The 14,087-nt window shown below is 34.6% G+C and overlaps 1 protein-coding gene across 1 annotated transcript in view; it reads right to left on the reverse strand.

Annotated features, from left to right (window-relative positions):
- The window catches only part of LOC111156798 (cAMP-dependent protein kinase inhibitor alpha), a 28,278-nt gene extending 17,480 nt beyond the window's left edge, over positions 1-10,798 (reverse strand). Inside the window, exon 1 of the mRNA XM_022517859.1 lies at positions 10,713-10,798. The gene's annotated coding sequence lies outside the window, so the exon portion shown is untranslated. The remainder of the gene's footprint in view (positions 1-10,712) is intronic.
- Positions 10,799-14,087: the final 3,289 nt, after the last annotated feature.

The following is a 14,087-nucleotide window of genomic DNA, read 5'->3' on the forward strand; positions in this document are numbered from 1 at the left end:
GTTTTTTAAAATAAAAATATATATGATTAAGTAGCAAATTAATGCATAGAATAATGTGTTCTGTCCTCTTGTTAGAGCTTTTTACATCACTTATTTAATATTTCAAGGGGTTTATAAATCATTTATCAGCTAATCTTTGCAACATCCCTGCTGAGACAGTCAATTAGCTGAAGAAGTACTGCTGGCTGGCAAGTGATAAGTAATATTACTTGCACTTTACAGATGAAGAAACTAAAGCAGAGAGAGGTTAATCAACTTGACTATGTCTTACACAGTCTGTGGTAGTACTGACATTAGAATAGGAGCTTGGGGTTATTCACATCAAAATTACAAAAGCATTAAAAGCCTAGGGCTGGTGCTATTCTTTATTATATAATGCTTTCTAAATCCTTTGTCTTACCTTTTTTTCTGGGTATGTAGGATTCTAAGGAGGAAAGATATTTTTAACATCTATTCTTTCTCATTGAACTAAGACTACTTTTTTCTATATTAAATAAATATTTAGCTTTTGAAAGGACGTTAGAACACTGACACATTTCAAAATAATTAACTATTAACTTTCCCATCTTTAAAATAACAATGAATGGTCAAATTAAGCTCAGTAGTATTGTCTGGTCTGCTCCAAGTTGCAACAATGACCATAAAAATAATGAAACAGTTATTGCTTACTAGTGCTTTATCAATAATAACAAAATATTGAGTATATGCCGATTCCACATTAAACAGTTCATGAGAATTATATAATTTAAATTTCTCAACAATTCTGTCAAATAGGTATTCTCATTATCTCACTTTTAAAGATGAAATAACAAGGATTTAGAAACATTAAGTAATGAAACTAGTAGGTGATTTAACCACTTACAAAACCACCTGTCATTTTCCAACATTTGTTTTGGAGCATGCTAAACTTCTTCTTCTTCTTTTTTTTTTTTTTTTTTTTTTTTTGGTCAGCAGTATTTCTTTTTAAGTATGTAAGAAGTTCACATACTGTTTTAAGACATTACCGAATGATATTTTATTAACATCCCTATAGTACCTGGCTTTTTAATATTATCATCTGATACACAACATAACTGACACCACTATCTTTTCCTTGATTTCTAGATTTGTTCGAGAAACATTTTACATTCTAGCTCCCACAGATCTGGTACTCATCCAGGTGATGGTCCTTTAGATGCCTCATTCAGGGCTGTCCAGCCTCTGACAGTAAAAGCACACTCACCAGGGACCAGGAATTTGAGAAGGACTTACTAAATTGACACCTTAAAAAAAAATTGTTTCAAAATATGAAAAAAATCTGCAAAACTGAGATGAAAATTTTAAGTAATTTTTTCAAACATTAATATTTGTACAACTCATCAACTACATTGCTCAAGTCTCATAGAGTTATCTATAAATTACACTGAGTAGGTGATGTGGATACATTTTAATACATCTGATAAGACATCGTGTAAAGCTTCCAAAAGTGCAGCTGTCTAGGACTGAGGAAGGTTTAAAAATGATCCTGTTCACAATGAACTAGAAGTGATTTCAGTAGAAGGCTGAGGCAGAGGTGTTCGGACTAGACAGGGAAAGAGCAGGCTATGTTGTAGAGAGCTGTCTGGAATAGGAGGGCCAGGAATTTGTGACTTATTGAATGGGGAACATGAAGGTAGAGTGCCCCTCAGTGAGAATCCTGGGATTGCTCCTAGATCTCTAACTTGGGTAAGATGGCATTTTTTGGTAAATGCTAAAGGAAAAGCAGCAGCAGAAATAAGTCTAAGAATGGTACTTTAACATTTCACAATGTCACATTTTAAAAAATCTGGCATTCTTTTCTTTTCTCAATGAATGAAAATGCATTAATTGAAAACACACATTCACACACATGCTATTATCTCCTCTTCTGCAATCAAGTATTTTTTGCAAAATGTTTAACTATCTATTCCAATTGAAACAGTGCTTAAGCACTCCAATATGCCTCTTTTCAGCCAAAAAGAAAAGTTGCTATGATTATGTTATCACATATTTTAATATATGCATCATCATTGCCAATTATCTGCTTTGCAGATATCAGTTTTCTATATAGTATTTAATATCCTCTTTTATTGAAAATACCATTGTTCAGAGGCACCTTGGTGGCTCAGTTGGTTAAGTGTCTGCCATTGGCTCAGGTCCTGATCCTGGGGTCCTGGGATTGAGCCCACTGTCAGGCTCCCTGGTCAGCGGGGAGTCTGCTTCTCCCTTTCCTTCTGCCTCTGCCGCCCACTTGTGCTCTCTCTCTCTCTTTCAAATAAATAAAATCTTTTTAAAAAAATGAAAAAAAGGAGAAAATGTCATTGTTCAGTATTATAATGTTTTTAATGTTTATTTTATGTACAGATGTTAGAAGCACTTATTAATCTCTTTATTAATGGAATAATCTTCAGCACAATGTTTAATACTCTCTTTCTCTACCATCATTATATTTTAAGATTTTTCATACATCACTTCATGTGGGATTTTCAGAATTTTCAGGCTTTTTGAAATTAGTAGGATAGGCTCCAGAGAGAAAAGGGAATGCTGAAGAACAGCAACATAAATTAAATAAATACTTAAAGAAATAAAAAATGTATTAGCCATTGAGAAATATGTATGAATATTTACATCATATATAGCAGTTATATAAAGAATAGTTTTAAAATGAGATAATCACCAAGCAAACTATATTAAAATATGAATTTTATGATGTGGTAAAATCACAATTAAGTTTTTTATAAAATGAGAAGACAAATAGTAAGTGCTTTTTTGTCTAGGAAACAAGTTGTTATTATGAAAAACCTCGTGACATTTTGTAGATTGTCAAAATCACCTTGCTATCAATATCAAGCATCTCTATTATCAACTCTATTATCAGTACTGAAAATTATCATTATGGCACAATTTCATTATTAGGAACATTTAAGAAACATTTAAGGTGATAAATATTGATTCTAATAAATAGAAAAACAACTTATATGATGAAGTTACAATAAATTGAGAACTTCAAAGATCTCAAAATAGAGATATTTCATCAACCAATGTAGAAACTACTTGAGCATGGAGAATTTCTATTTCTCTTGTTTGTCCCCCAAATTTCGGAAGTGTTTTAAGTACAGTGCAGGGTACTAAGTAAGTATTTAACAAATAACATTTTTTGAGTTCATTACCTTTGTGGTACAAATTAGGATTTCTTTTGTACTGACATAACCAGAAGATTTTGATTTCAGCACAATGAATTATCAATGTCTTTAATTTCCACAATGTTTGTGTCAACAAAACTTATTCGAGTGATAATTAGAAGTCCCCATGCTTATCCTATCTTGTAGGCTTTCGTTTTTGCATATCACTTCATTAATTTACACCAGCTTTTGGTATTTTTATAGCATAGCTAAAGAGTATTAAAATACATAGAAGCATTTGCCAAAGAACTCTAAATAAAAGACAAATATCATATGATTTCACTCAAATGTGGAATCTGAAAAACAAAACAAATAAACAGGCAAACAAAAAGCAGAATCAGACCTATAAATACAGAGAACAAACTGATGATTGCAGGGGTGGATAGGCAAAATGGGTGAAGGGGAGTGAGAGATACAGGCTTCTAGTTATAGAATGAGTAAATCACAGGAATAAAAGGCACAGGAATATAGTCAATGATAATGTTAATAGCATTGTATGGTGACAGATGGTAGCTATACTTGTAGTGAGCAGAGCATAATGTGTACAGTCTTGAATCACAATGTTGTACACCTTAAACTAATGTAATATTGTATATCAACTATACTCAAATTAAAAAAAAACAAACAGATCTCAGATATGAAATTAGAGCCGTGCTTGCTTATACTTCTAAGTGCTTCAGCTAAAGCAAGACCTTCAATCCTGCTGCACATATAAATCACCTAGGATGGCTTTTAAACTTACCAGTGGCTGGCCCCACTATCGTATCTGATTTTCACCTAGATGACAATAATAACTTTTTTTTTTTTTTGACAATAATAACTTTTTGATTGAAAACTTTATTTCATGTTTGCAAAGGCAGCACAGCAGTTAATACAAAATGTGTTTGTATGTGTATTTGCACACACACACAATCCCTAGTGCTTTGAAAATTATGGGACAGGAGTAGTCATAAATATTCAGATAAATTCCATTTATCAGTTTATTAAAGTACAAGGAAGCAGGGAAAATAATTCAAAGACAAGTCTTTTGGTTTCTATTTTTTAAAAAAAAAAAGTCATGTAGAAATCTTTAGGAAATGAATACAAAATGGTGGAACATAAAAAATCCTGTTGTTTTGTTTACTCCCTAGTCTATGGCAATGCAAACAACAGAAGTTAATCTGGAATTTAAATTAAGTTTAAATTAACAGCCAAACATTAACTTGCCATGTATTTTTTCTGAACAAATCACATTTTTGTTCTCTTCCTTCTGTCTTCATCTCCCTTTAAGTTGTGTCAACCGTACTACTCACCATGTTGCCCCTAACACTTACTTTCTCTACTAGAATGTGTTTCTGTACTTATTATTATTCAATAATTCAACAGTAAAAAATTGTAAATGCAGGCAGAGGCATTTCAAGAAGGAAAGAAAATGTCCTTACATATTTTTAACAACAATGAAAAAAAAGGCAGCTCAAAATGAGTTATAAAACAGCAAAATTTTTAAAATTTAGTTATAGCTAAATTTTATAGTGAATTATCCCTCTTAAAGAAGCAAAAAGGGTAAGGCATAGAAGAAATGTGTTGTTCGGGGAGATGAAAATAAGAAGGTATTACAAGCTACTACATGCCATCCATGTTCAATGGATTTAGAAGACAGAGGTTTGAGTGCATCATTATTACTTCTTTTACCATATTATGCTGGGCAAAATACTGAATTTATTGGGCTTCAGTTTTCATGTCTTCAAAATGTGGGTTCCCGAACTAAGAAAATACTTCAAAGCTTTACTGGGCCTAAAAGTCACTGATCTTAGTGTCCTTGTGCCCTTTACAAAGGCCAAGTTTCACAGAAGATAGCATATTTCTAAATGCTTTTAGAGAAAGAAAAAGCTATATTTAGAGAGTCTGTTCAGTGTTCATGGGTGTCCTCAAGTCTTAATTCTATTTTTAGCCAGGTGTAGAACAGTAGTACAAATCTGCTTTAACTAATAACTGCCCAGATTTCTTGGAGTTAAAGTTTTTCATTATTCCAAATGTTGACTTAGGAAATTGCTGAAAACAAGAATTGTTTTAATTTATTTACTGAATTGCCCCACTGTTACATGGCCTGACCTGAAATGTGATTTACGGGGTAGCATTTGAGTTTGGACATGCAGTCTTTATCCTTTTGTTTCATTGTAGACCTCTTATAGGATAAACATGTGCAACTGTTTTGAGTTCCTTACTATGAATGTTCCTTACAGTTTTTTGTTTTGTTGTTTTGTTTATGAATTTCAGGCTGATTTACTCCAATTTGAATGTAGGTAGGAATTTATAAATTTCTCAAGAAACTATTTTCATTCTTATGAATCTTACTGATTTTATTTTAATACAAAGAAGACTTTATCAGATTCACATACATTTGATCGAATAAAAAACAAAAGAAAACAAAAACAGCATTAGGAAAAAAACCCAAAAACCTCAAATGGAAAATGATATAACTGGCAGAAGTTTATGATGTTAGTAAGAGATATCCACATAAATAGACTGAGAAGAGGACTACCATTGAAAAATTTTAACTATGCTAGTCTCCAGGAGAAGGATTACCTGAATTCAGCAGTTCTACTTTTTGGTATATATGGTTAAAACACATCTTACAGGGGCACCTGGGTGGCTCAGTGGTTAAAGCCTCTGCCTTCAGCTCAGGTTGTGATCCCAGGGTCCTGGGATCGAGCCTCACATCAGGCTCTCTGCTCAGCGGGGAGCCTGCCTCCTCCTCCTCCTCTCTCTCTCTGCCTGCCTCTCTGCCTACTTGTGATCTGTCTGTCAAATAAATAAAAATCTTTAAAAAAAAATAAAAAAAAAACAAAAAACACATCTTACACATGTGTTCCAAGAAACATTAAAATAAATGTTCATATAGGTGCTATTCATGTTATGTCCAAAACAGCCCAAATATCAACAGAATAATAAATAAACACAATGAAATATTATATAGTAAAAATTAATGAACACTAACACAACATGGATGAACCTTAGAAACATAATGTTGAGTGAAAAAAACAAACACAGAAGGCTACATAAAATATGAGATCAATTTTATAGAAAATAATAAACAAAATCACATATATAGTTTAACAAAACATAAAAACTAAGTGAATGTTGAACATAAAACCAAGGTCAGTTATTTGTTTGATGAAAGCAGGAAGGTGGGATCAGAGTAGAGCACAATGATTCAGCAGTTTAGATTCTAGTTCTTAGTTTTAGTGGTGTGTTTGTAGTTTATTTTATTATTATATCTCATAACCTAATATATTTGAATATATTCTTTTGTGTGCATTAAGTATCATATAATAGTATTTTTAAAGTTAAAATCCCCAGGGTGCCTTGTGTGGCTCAGTCAGTAAAGTGCCTTTGGCTCAGGTCATGATCCCAGGGTCCCGGGATGGAGCCCCACGTTGAGCTCCCTGCTCAGCAGGGAGTCTGGTTCTCTTTCTGCCCCTCCCTCCGCAGCGCAAGCTCTCTCTCTCTCTCTCTGTCTGAAGTAAGTAAATAAAATCTTTAAAAAAAAAAAAAAAAAGTTAAAATCCCCTACCGACCAAAGATAACCCCTAGTCATTAGTTATAGAGAGGGAGTCTGCTTTGACACACATAACTATTTACTCATTAATCTTTTAAAGTTGAAATCATCCAACTATGAAAGTTTTCCCTCTTCATATGAGTACTTTATTTTCCATAAAGAGACCTACTACTTTGGGGCAATTTTCTGTCTTTATTTAAGTGATAACTAGCCCTGTGGCTGCCAGGAATTTTAAAAACAACTGATAACTGGAATCTCCTGCCCCAAGAGAATACAAAAAAAAGGTGGAGTGGTGGACAGACCTGTACTCCTGGGGCTAGTAATACATTATATGTTTATTAAAAGTATTTTGTATTCAAGAGAATACAAAAAAAAGGTGGAGTGGTGGAGGTATTCTCATACATTATTGATAAATACATACAAAGATAAAAATGTTAGAAAGCTATTTCCCTAACTAGGAACTTAGTTTTATTAATAAGTACATTGGAATATCATACATTATTAAAAAAAATAATCAAATATGAGTAGATTTCCTCTTATTTTGCAGTGAGTTCCTGGACTATTTTATTTTATTTTTTTAAGATTTTATTTATTTATTTGACAGAGAGAGATCACAAGTAGGCAGAGAAGCAGGCAGAGAGAGAGAGAAGGAAGCAGACTCCCTGCTGAGCAGAGGGCCTGATGCAGGGCTCGATCCTAGGACCCTGGGATCATGACCCCAGCCGAAGGCAGAGGCTTTAACCCACTGAGCCATCCTGGGTGCTATTTTAGATTGATACTTAATCTTCATATCTGAGAGACAGAAAGAGAGACATTGTGTGTGTGTGTGTGTGTGTGTGTGTGTGTGTGTGTGTTTGGTTTTGCGGAAGCTGCATTATGTGAAAATTTACTTTTTTTTTTTTTATTTTTTTTTTAATTAAATGGCTTTTATTGTCCCTTAGGAATGCAAAAGACAGCAAAAGCAGATTACAGAGAAATAGCTAATGCAGTACTATAGCTATACCTGTGGAAAAGTATAAACAACTTTAGAATTTATGATTTTGAAATTGTCCTTACCTTGTCATTATAAAAATGCTCCAAAAATCATGTTTTGCAAATAATATGGCACAGAAGTTTATGAGGGGATTTTCTGTCTATATGTGAGTCATTTAATAATATGTCTAATGTAGGTACTATGCCTAACTGTAATGGGATGATATATAAATGATGAAAACTAGAGAGATTCTCTACAAAGCCGTAGTAATCAAAACAGTATGGTACTGGCACAAAAACAGACACATAGATCAATAGAACAGAACAGAGAGCCCAGAAATAAGCCCACATTTATTTGGTTAATTAATCGTGGACAAAGCAAGAATAGCAATGGGAAAAAGACTGTCTCTTCCATAAATGGTGCTGGGAATTGGACAGCTACATGTAAAAGAATGAAACTGGACCACTTTCTTATACCATATACCAAAATAAATTCAAAATGGATTACAGACCTAAATGTGAGCCTGAAACCATAAGAATCCTAGAAGAGAAAACAGGCAGTAATTTCTTCAACAGCTGCAGCAACACTTTTCTAGATATGTCTCCTGAGGCAAGGGAACAAAAGCAAAAAAACTATTGGAACTACATCAAAATAAAAAGCTTTTGCATAGCAAAGGAAACCATCACCAAAACAAATAGGCAACCACTGAATGGGAGAAGATATTTGCAAATGATATATCCAACAAGGGGTTAATATCCAAAATATATGAAGAACTTATACAACTCAATACCAAAATGACAAGAATCTGCGGCGCCTGAATGGCTCAGTCAGTTGAGCAACTGCCTTTGGCTCAGGTCATGACGCCAGGGTCCTGGGATTGAGTCCCACATCGGGCTCCTTGCTCAGCAGGGAGTCTGCTTCTCCCTCTGCCCCTCCCCTGCTTGTGCTCTCCCTCATGCTCTTCCTCGTGCTCTTTCTCTCTCTGACAAATGGATAAATAAAGTCTTTTTTAAAAAAATTAAAAAACAAAACAAAACAACAATCCAATCAAAAAATGGGCAGAGGACTAGATAGACATTTTTCCAAAGAAGACATACAGATGGCAAACAGACACATGAAAAAATGTTCGACATCATAATAATCATCAGGGAAATGTAAATCAAAACCACAATGAGCTGTCAGAATATCTAAAATCAAAGACAAGAAATCACAAGTTTTCATGAGGATGTGGAGAAAAAGGAACCCTAGTGCATTGATGGAAATGTAAATTGGTACAGCCATTGTGGAAAACAGTATGGAGGTTACTCAAAAAATTAAAAATAGGTATACCATATGATCCAATAATTCTACTAGTGGGTATTTACTTAAAGAAAACAAAAACACTAATTTGAAAAGATGTGCAGCCTATGTTTTTTGCATCATTTTTTCCAGTAACCAATTATGGAAGCAACCTAAGTATTGATTAATAGAGGAATGAGTAAGAAAGATGCAGCACACACACATAAAGGAATATTACACAATTATCAAAAAGGATGAGATCATGCCACTTGAGGAAAAAATGGGTGGATCTAGAGGGTATTATGTTAAGTGAAATAAATCAGACTGAGAAAGACAAATACCATATGATTTCACTCATAAGTAGAATCTAAAGAAACAAAACTAAACAAGTAAACAAAAAGCAGAATCAGAACTATAAATACATAGAAAAAATGATGATTGTCCTAGGAAAGGAGAGTGAGGCGTGGGTAAAATGAGTGAAAGGGAGTAGGAGACACAGGCTTCCAGTTATGAAATGAGTAAGTCACAGGAATTAAAAGCCCAGTATGAGGAATATAAACAATGATATTGTAACAGTATTGTATGATGACAGATGGTAGCTACACCTGTAATAAGGTAACTTATAGAGATGCATAGGGTAACTTATAGAGATGTCAATCACTATGTTGTACATAATGTAACATTGTGTGTCAACTGTACTAAAAAAAATTTTAAACTAGATAAATTCTTCAGCTATATCACCAGTGTGATAGGCTTTCATCTCATGGATACTTTTGCCATAGAGCCTCACAAATACGGGGTCTGTGTTGGTCTTATAATTATCCTTAGAATCATGGGGACTTATCCATTCTTCCAACAAATTTTATTGCTTACATTCCATGTGTCAGTTACAGTGCTAGGTCCTGAGAATATAGAAGTCAACACACAAGGAAATACAAGGATAAAAAATATTTTCTATCATGTTAACTTTTTTCATTCATTCATCAGTAAGTTATTCCCCAGGAGTCTTATATTGAGTACTGAGTAGGGATCAAGTGATATGCTAAATACTGAGTATGTAACTGCAAATGAAATGGATAGACCCTGATTTTGATGTCACTACTGCCTTTTGTCTTGCCATATAATGAGACATCTTTATTATTCCTTTTGCCTTAAGTTTTTATCTCAAATTTTGCTAATGAAATATATAAAATTGTTAGTAGGATTTTGACATGCATAAATAAATAAGGTCCTCTTTCCCATGCCCCATTTTCCTCCCTTTTAACTCCTATGTGCAGTCACATTTTGCCAAGACCAAAAATAGATGTATCCCAACAAGAACCAAGCTGATTTCCTCACAAAACTAACTGGAGCTGCTCCTCACTTAAAAGACTACTTGATGTCATCATGGCCATTTTTTTAATAAGCAACTAGAAAATCATGAAGACAACCTAGAAAATGACTTGACTTAGGAGAAAGTAACAAAGAGATTTATCTGCTGCTCCACATGTCTAACCTCCTAGGATTAAGCCAGTCACCAAGATCACTACATGTACTAGGCAACAAGGAGCTAAAAATGGAAAAAAACATCATACTGTTATTGTATTCATTTTCCTCCAAGGTACTCTGATAAACACCACAACTGCCAAGGGAATTGCAAACAGCTTTCTTGTAGGTTATATATCTGTCTTTTTCCAAGTAGTTCTATCCAGCCATCAGCACACTTTATTTAAGGTGGTTGAATGTGTGAGATTAGTGTTCCTACCTGATTGGAAACCTTCTTGTCCTTAATTCATTGGCTATACTTGATTTTTTTTTTTTTTTTCGTGGATCACACCTTCAGACTTCTACCAGAAACTGCTCCTCTGGGAAAACCAGGCCTTCCAGAAACTCAATAACCTGAAATAGAGACAGCAAAAAAAGGGACATTATCTGTACTTAGAGATTTCAATTTTAAAATTTAAGTAAATGTCCAAACATAGATCTCCTAAACAGTATAATAACTTAAGGGGAATCTACAGCTTATAGGTTTGAATACTCACAAGTGAACATATTATGACAAGAATACAGGCTGCATTTTGGGCTTTCAATCCAAGCAAAAAAAAATCCAAAAACAAATAAGCCATTATCCTTTGTCTATTAAACACGAAAGGCAAAAAGGGCAAGTTTTCTTTTTCTTTATAATTTACTTCCTTTCCTTCACAGACCTGTACTCCTGGGGCTAGTAATACATTATATGTTTATTAAAAAATTAAAAATTAAAAAAAAATTTACTTCCTTTCTTCAGTCTTCATCTAGATCTTTAGTAAATTATTGATTTGACTAAATTTAATTACTCATAAAATAAACATACAAATTTAACAAATATATTTCAGAGACCTTTAATATGTAATATCCATTGCACACATGCACCATGAACTTGTCTTTTCAAGCACTGATGCACACAGAAGTGTCTGTGTCTCAGGGGAGGCACACACACGTTTCTTTTGTGCTGGGGTGGTAGGGAGAGAATAAATCTGTTGACTGCTAGTCAGTGATTTAGAAAAATAGACATCAAGATAAAAGGAAAAACTGCAAGTAAAGAAAGCTGTGCTTCCAAAATAATATTAGCAGTTTTCTGAGTAGCTGAGGAAACAGTCTCCTCAAATTATAGTCACACCTGTTACAGACCATCTGCCCATAAATTCCACAGGACAAGGGGAGATGGAGAGGAAAAGGGAGTTGAGGGAAATTGGAAGGGGAGGTGAACCATGAGAGACTATGGACTCTGAAAAACAATCTGAGGGTTTTAAAGGGGCGGGGGATGGGAGGTTGGGGGAACCAGGTGGTGGGTATTAGAGAGGGCACGGATTGCATGGAGCACTGGGTGTGGTGCAAAAACAATGAATACTGTTACGCTGAAAAGAAAAGAAAAATCTTATGTGAAAATAAGAAAAAAAAAAATCCACAGCATCATTAATGGAAAACAAATGGCACTATATTATCTTTCCTTTATCCATTGGCCATTCTCGTATAAATTATTTTTCTCTTCAAAGTCATGTTCTTTCCTGTATGTTTACATTAGGATCTTGGAAGAGTGACATATAATGTGCCATGCCTTGGTACATTTACAGTGATGGCTCTGTAAGGAGCACTGGATTATTAAGAGGCTATACATTGTTGAAATTGTTTTAGGTTGAGTTTCCTTAAATCAGAACCTGAGAAAAGAATTTGAATGCAAACTGTTTATCTGGGAGGTAGTCCCAGGAAACTCTGAAGTGGAGTAGAAACTGAGAATACAGGCATAAAAGGAGGCAAACAGTGGTGCATTACTGAAGAGATTACTCTGGGGGGACTACTGTCCTTCAAGGGAGTTCTGTGAGATATAGAGCATGACTCAGAGTTATCCCAGTAATGGGTGAGAAACTTGAAGTACTTCTCTTCCAAACCCCCTCTATCATGGTTGAAAGCCACACCCAGATACATTAACTCTTGGACACTTCTGGCCAGCTCTAAGGTAGATAATTACAGGTAACAGCATGATTTTATCAGTATATACATAATGATGAGTGCTGAGGGAGATAGGACAGGAGCACTGACAGCATCTGATAAGGGGGGTGGGTAGGTATTAATGACTAGCTCGCAAGTCCAAGTGGAAAAAAAAAGTCCTTGGGTTAATGGTTTAACTTTGGGGAATTTAAACACTGATGTATCAATAACAATTTCCTTTATTAAATCTTTATTAAGTCTAAGATACTAATGATGTGGGAAACAAAGGCAGAAGAAAAATTATTAAATTTCCTTACCACCTACAGCCATTGACAAGTCCTTGAAAAAGGCAGAGTGACATTCTTCTAGGGACTCAACTGCCTAATTTTTGAGACTTTGCTAAGGGCAAAAGGCAATACTGGCCCGACTCCCAGCCTGCCCCCAAGATCCTGTAAGCTTACTTTAACATATATAAATTCTTTTGGAAACTTCCTTTAACTTTACCCTCCCCCATTCAAGATACATGTTGGCAATCATCCCCCAAGCATATAGCCCATCGATACACATCTGAAGGGTCTCATGACTCAGGTTTTATTAGACATTAATAAATGACCTTTTCCCAACAATAGCTAGCTCCCTCAAGGTGCTGGAAACCTTGCTTCCAAAATTTCTTAGAGACTTATGCCTAGCCCCTCCCAACTTGAAAGTACATAATGGGGCACTCCTCATGACCCCAGTGCAACACTTTTTGTCCGCGGGTGCTGTCCCCATGCTTTAGATGGGAATCCATTGAAAGATTTTTTTTTTTTTAAGATTTTAAGTAATCTCTACAGCCACCATGGGGTTCCAACTCGCAACCCTGAGATCAAGGGTCTAAATGCTTTATCACCTGAGTCAGCCAGCCCCCCCACCCCTGTCCAAGGATTTTAACTGGAAAGTTAAAGTTAGAAGAAAGAGAAAAGTTGATTCAAATAACATGATCAGTTGTTTTTGTAAGAAAAATTTGCTTGTTTGTTTCAGTTTTAGAAAGAGCACTCTGGAAACACTGTGGCTGGAATGCTGGGGAAGGGTGATGGCAATTCTGGATATAGAAAGATTAATTAGCAGTCCATTAATATAAGTCAAACAAGAAAGAAAATATAAAATTTGTGGATTTGTGACTGACAGTTCTTTCAGTACTTGAAAAATGTTATGCCAATGTCCCGGCTCCAAGTTTCAAATTAGAAATATGTTGCTATTGGAACTGGTGTTTCTCTATAAGTAATATATTGCTTCTCCTTGTCTGCTTTCAAGATTTTTTTGTCTTTATTTTTTATAAGTTTAATTATGATGTGTTTTGGCATGGATATCTTAGTGTTTACCCTCTTTGGAATTTCTCAGGTTCTTAAATCTGCAAATTTATGTTTTTTAAAAATTTGGGGACTTTTTAGTCACTCTTTTTGAATACTCTTTCAGTCTTGTTTCTTTTCATTCTGGGACTTTGGTGATATGAATGTTAGCTCCTTTGTTATTGCTCCACAGAATCTTGAGATCCTTTTCCTTCATCACCTCCATCTTCCAGTCTATTTTTCGGATTTGATGAATTCTATTGATCTATTCTCAAGTTCATGATTCTATGCTTTGTCATCTCCACTCTACTCTTGAGCCAGTCTAATGAGATTTTTATTGTGGT

The sequence above is a fragment of the Enhydra lutris genome, unplaced genomic scaffold (genome assembly GCF_002288905.1).
Source record: "Enhydra lutris kenyoni isolate GAN:26980312 unplaced genomic scaffold, ASM228890v2 scaffoldscaffold49, whole genome shotgun sequence".
NCBI classification, from domain to species: Eukaryota; Metazoa; Chordata; class Mammalia; order Carnivora; family Mustelidae; genus Enhydra; species Enhydra lutris.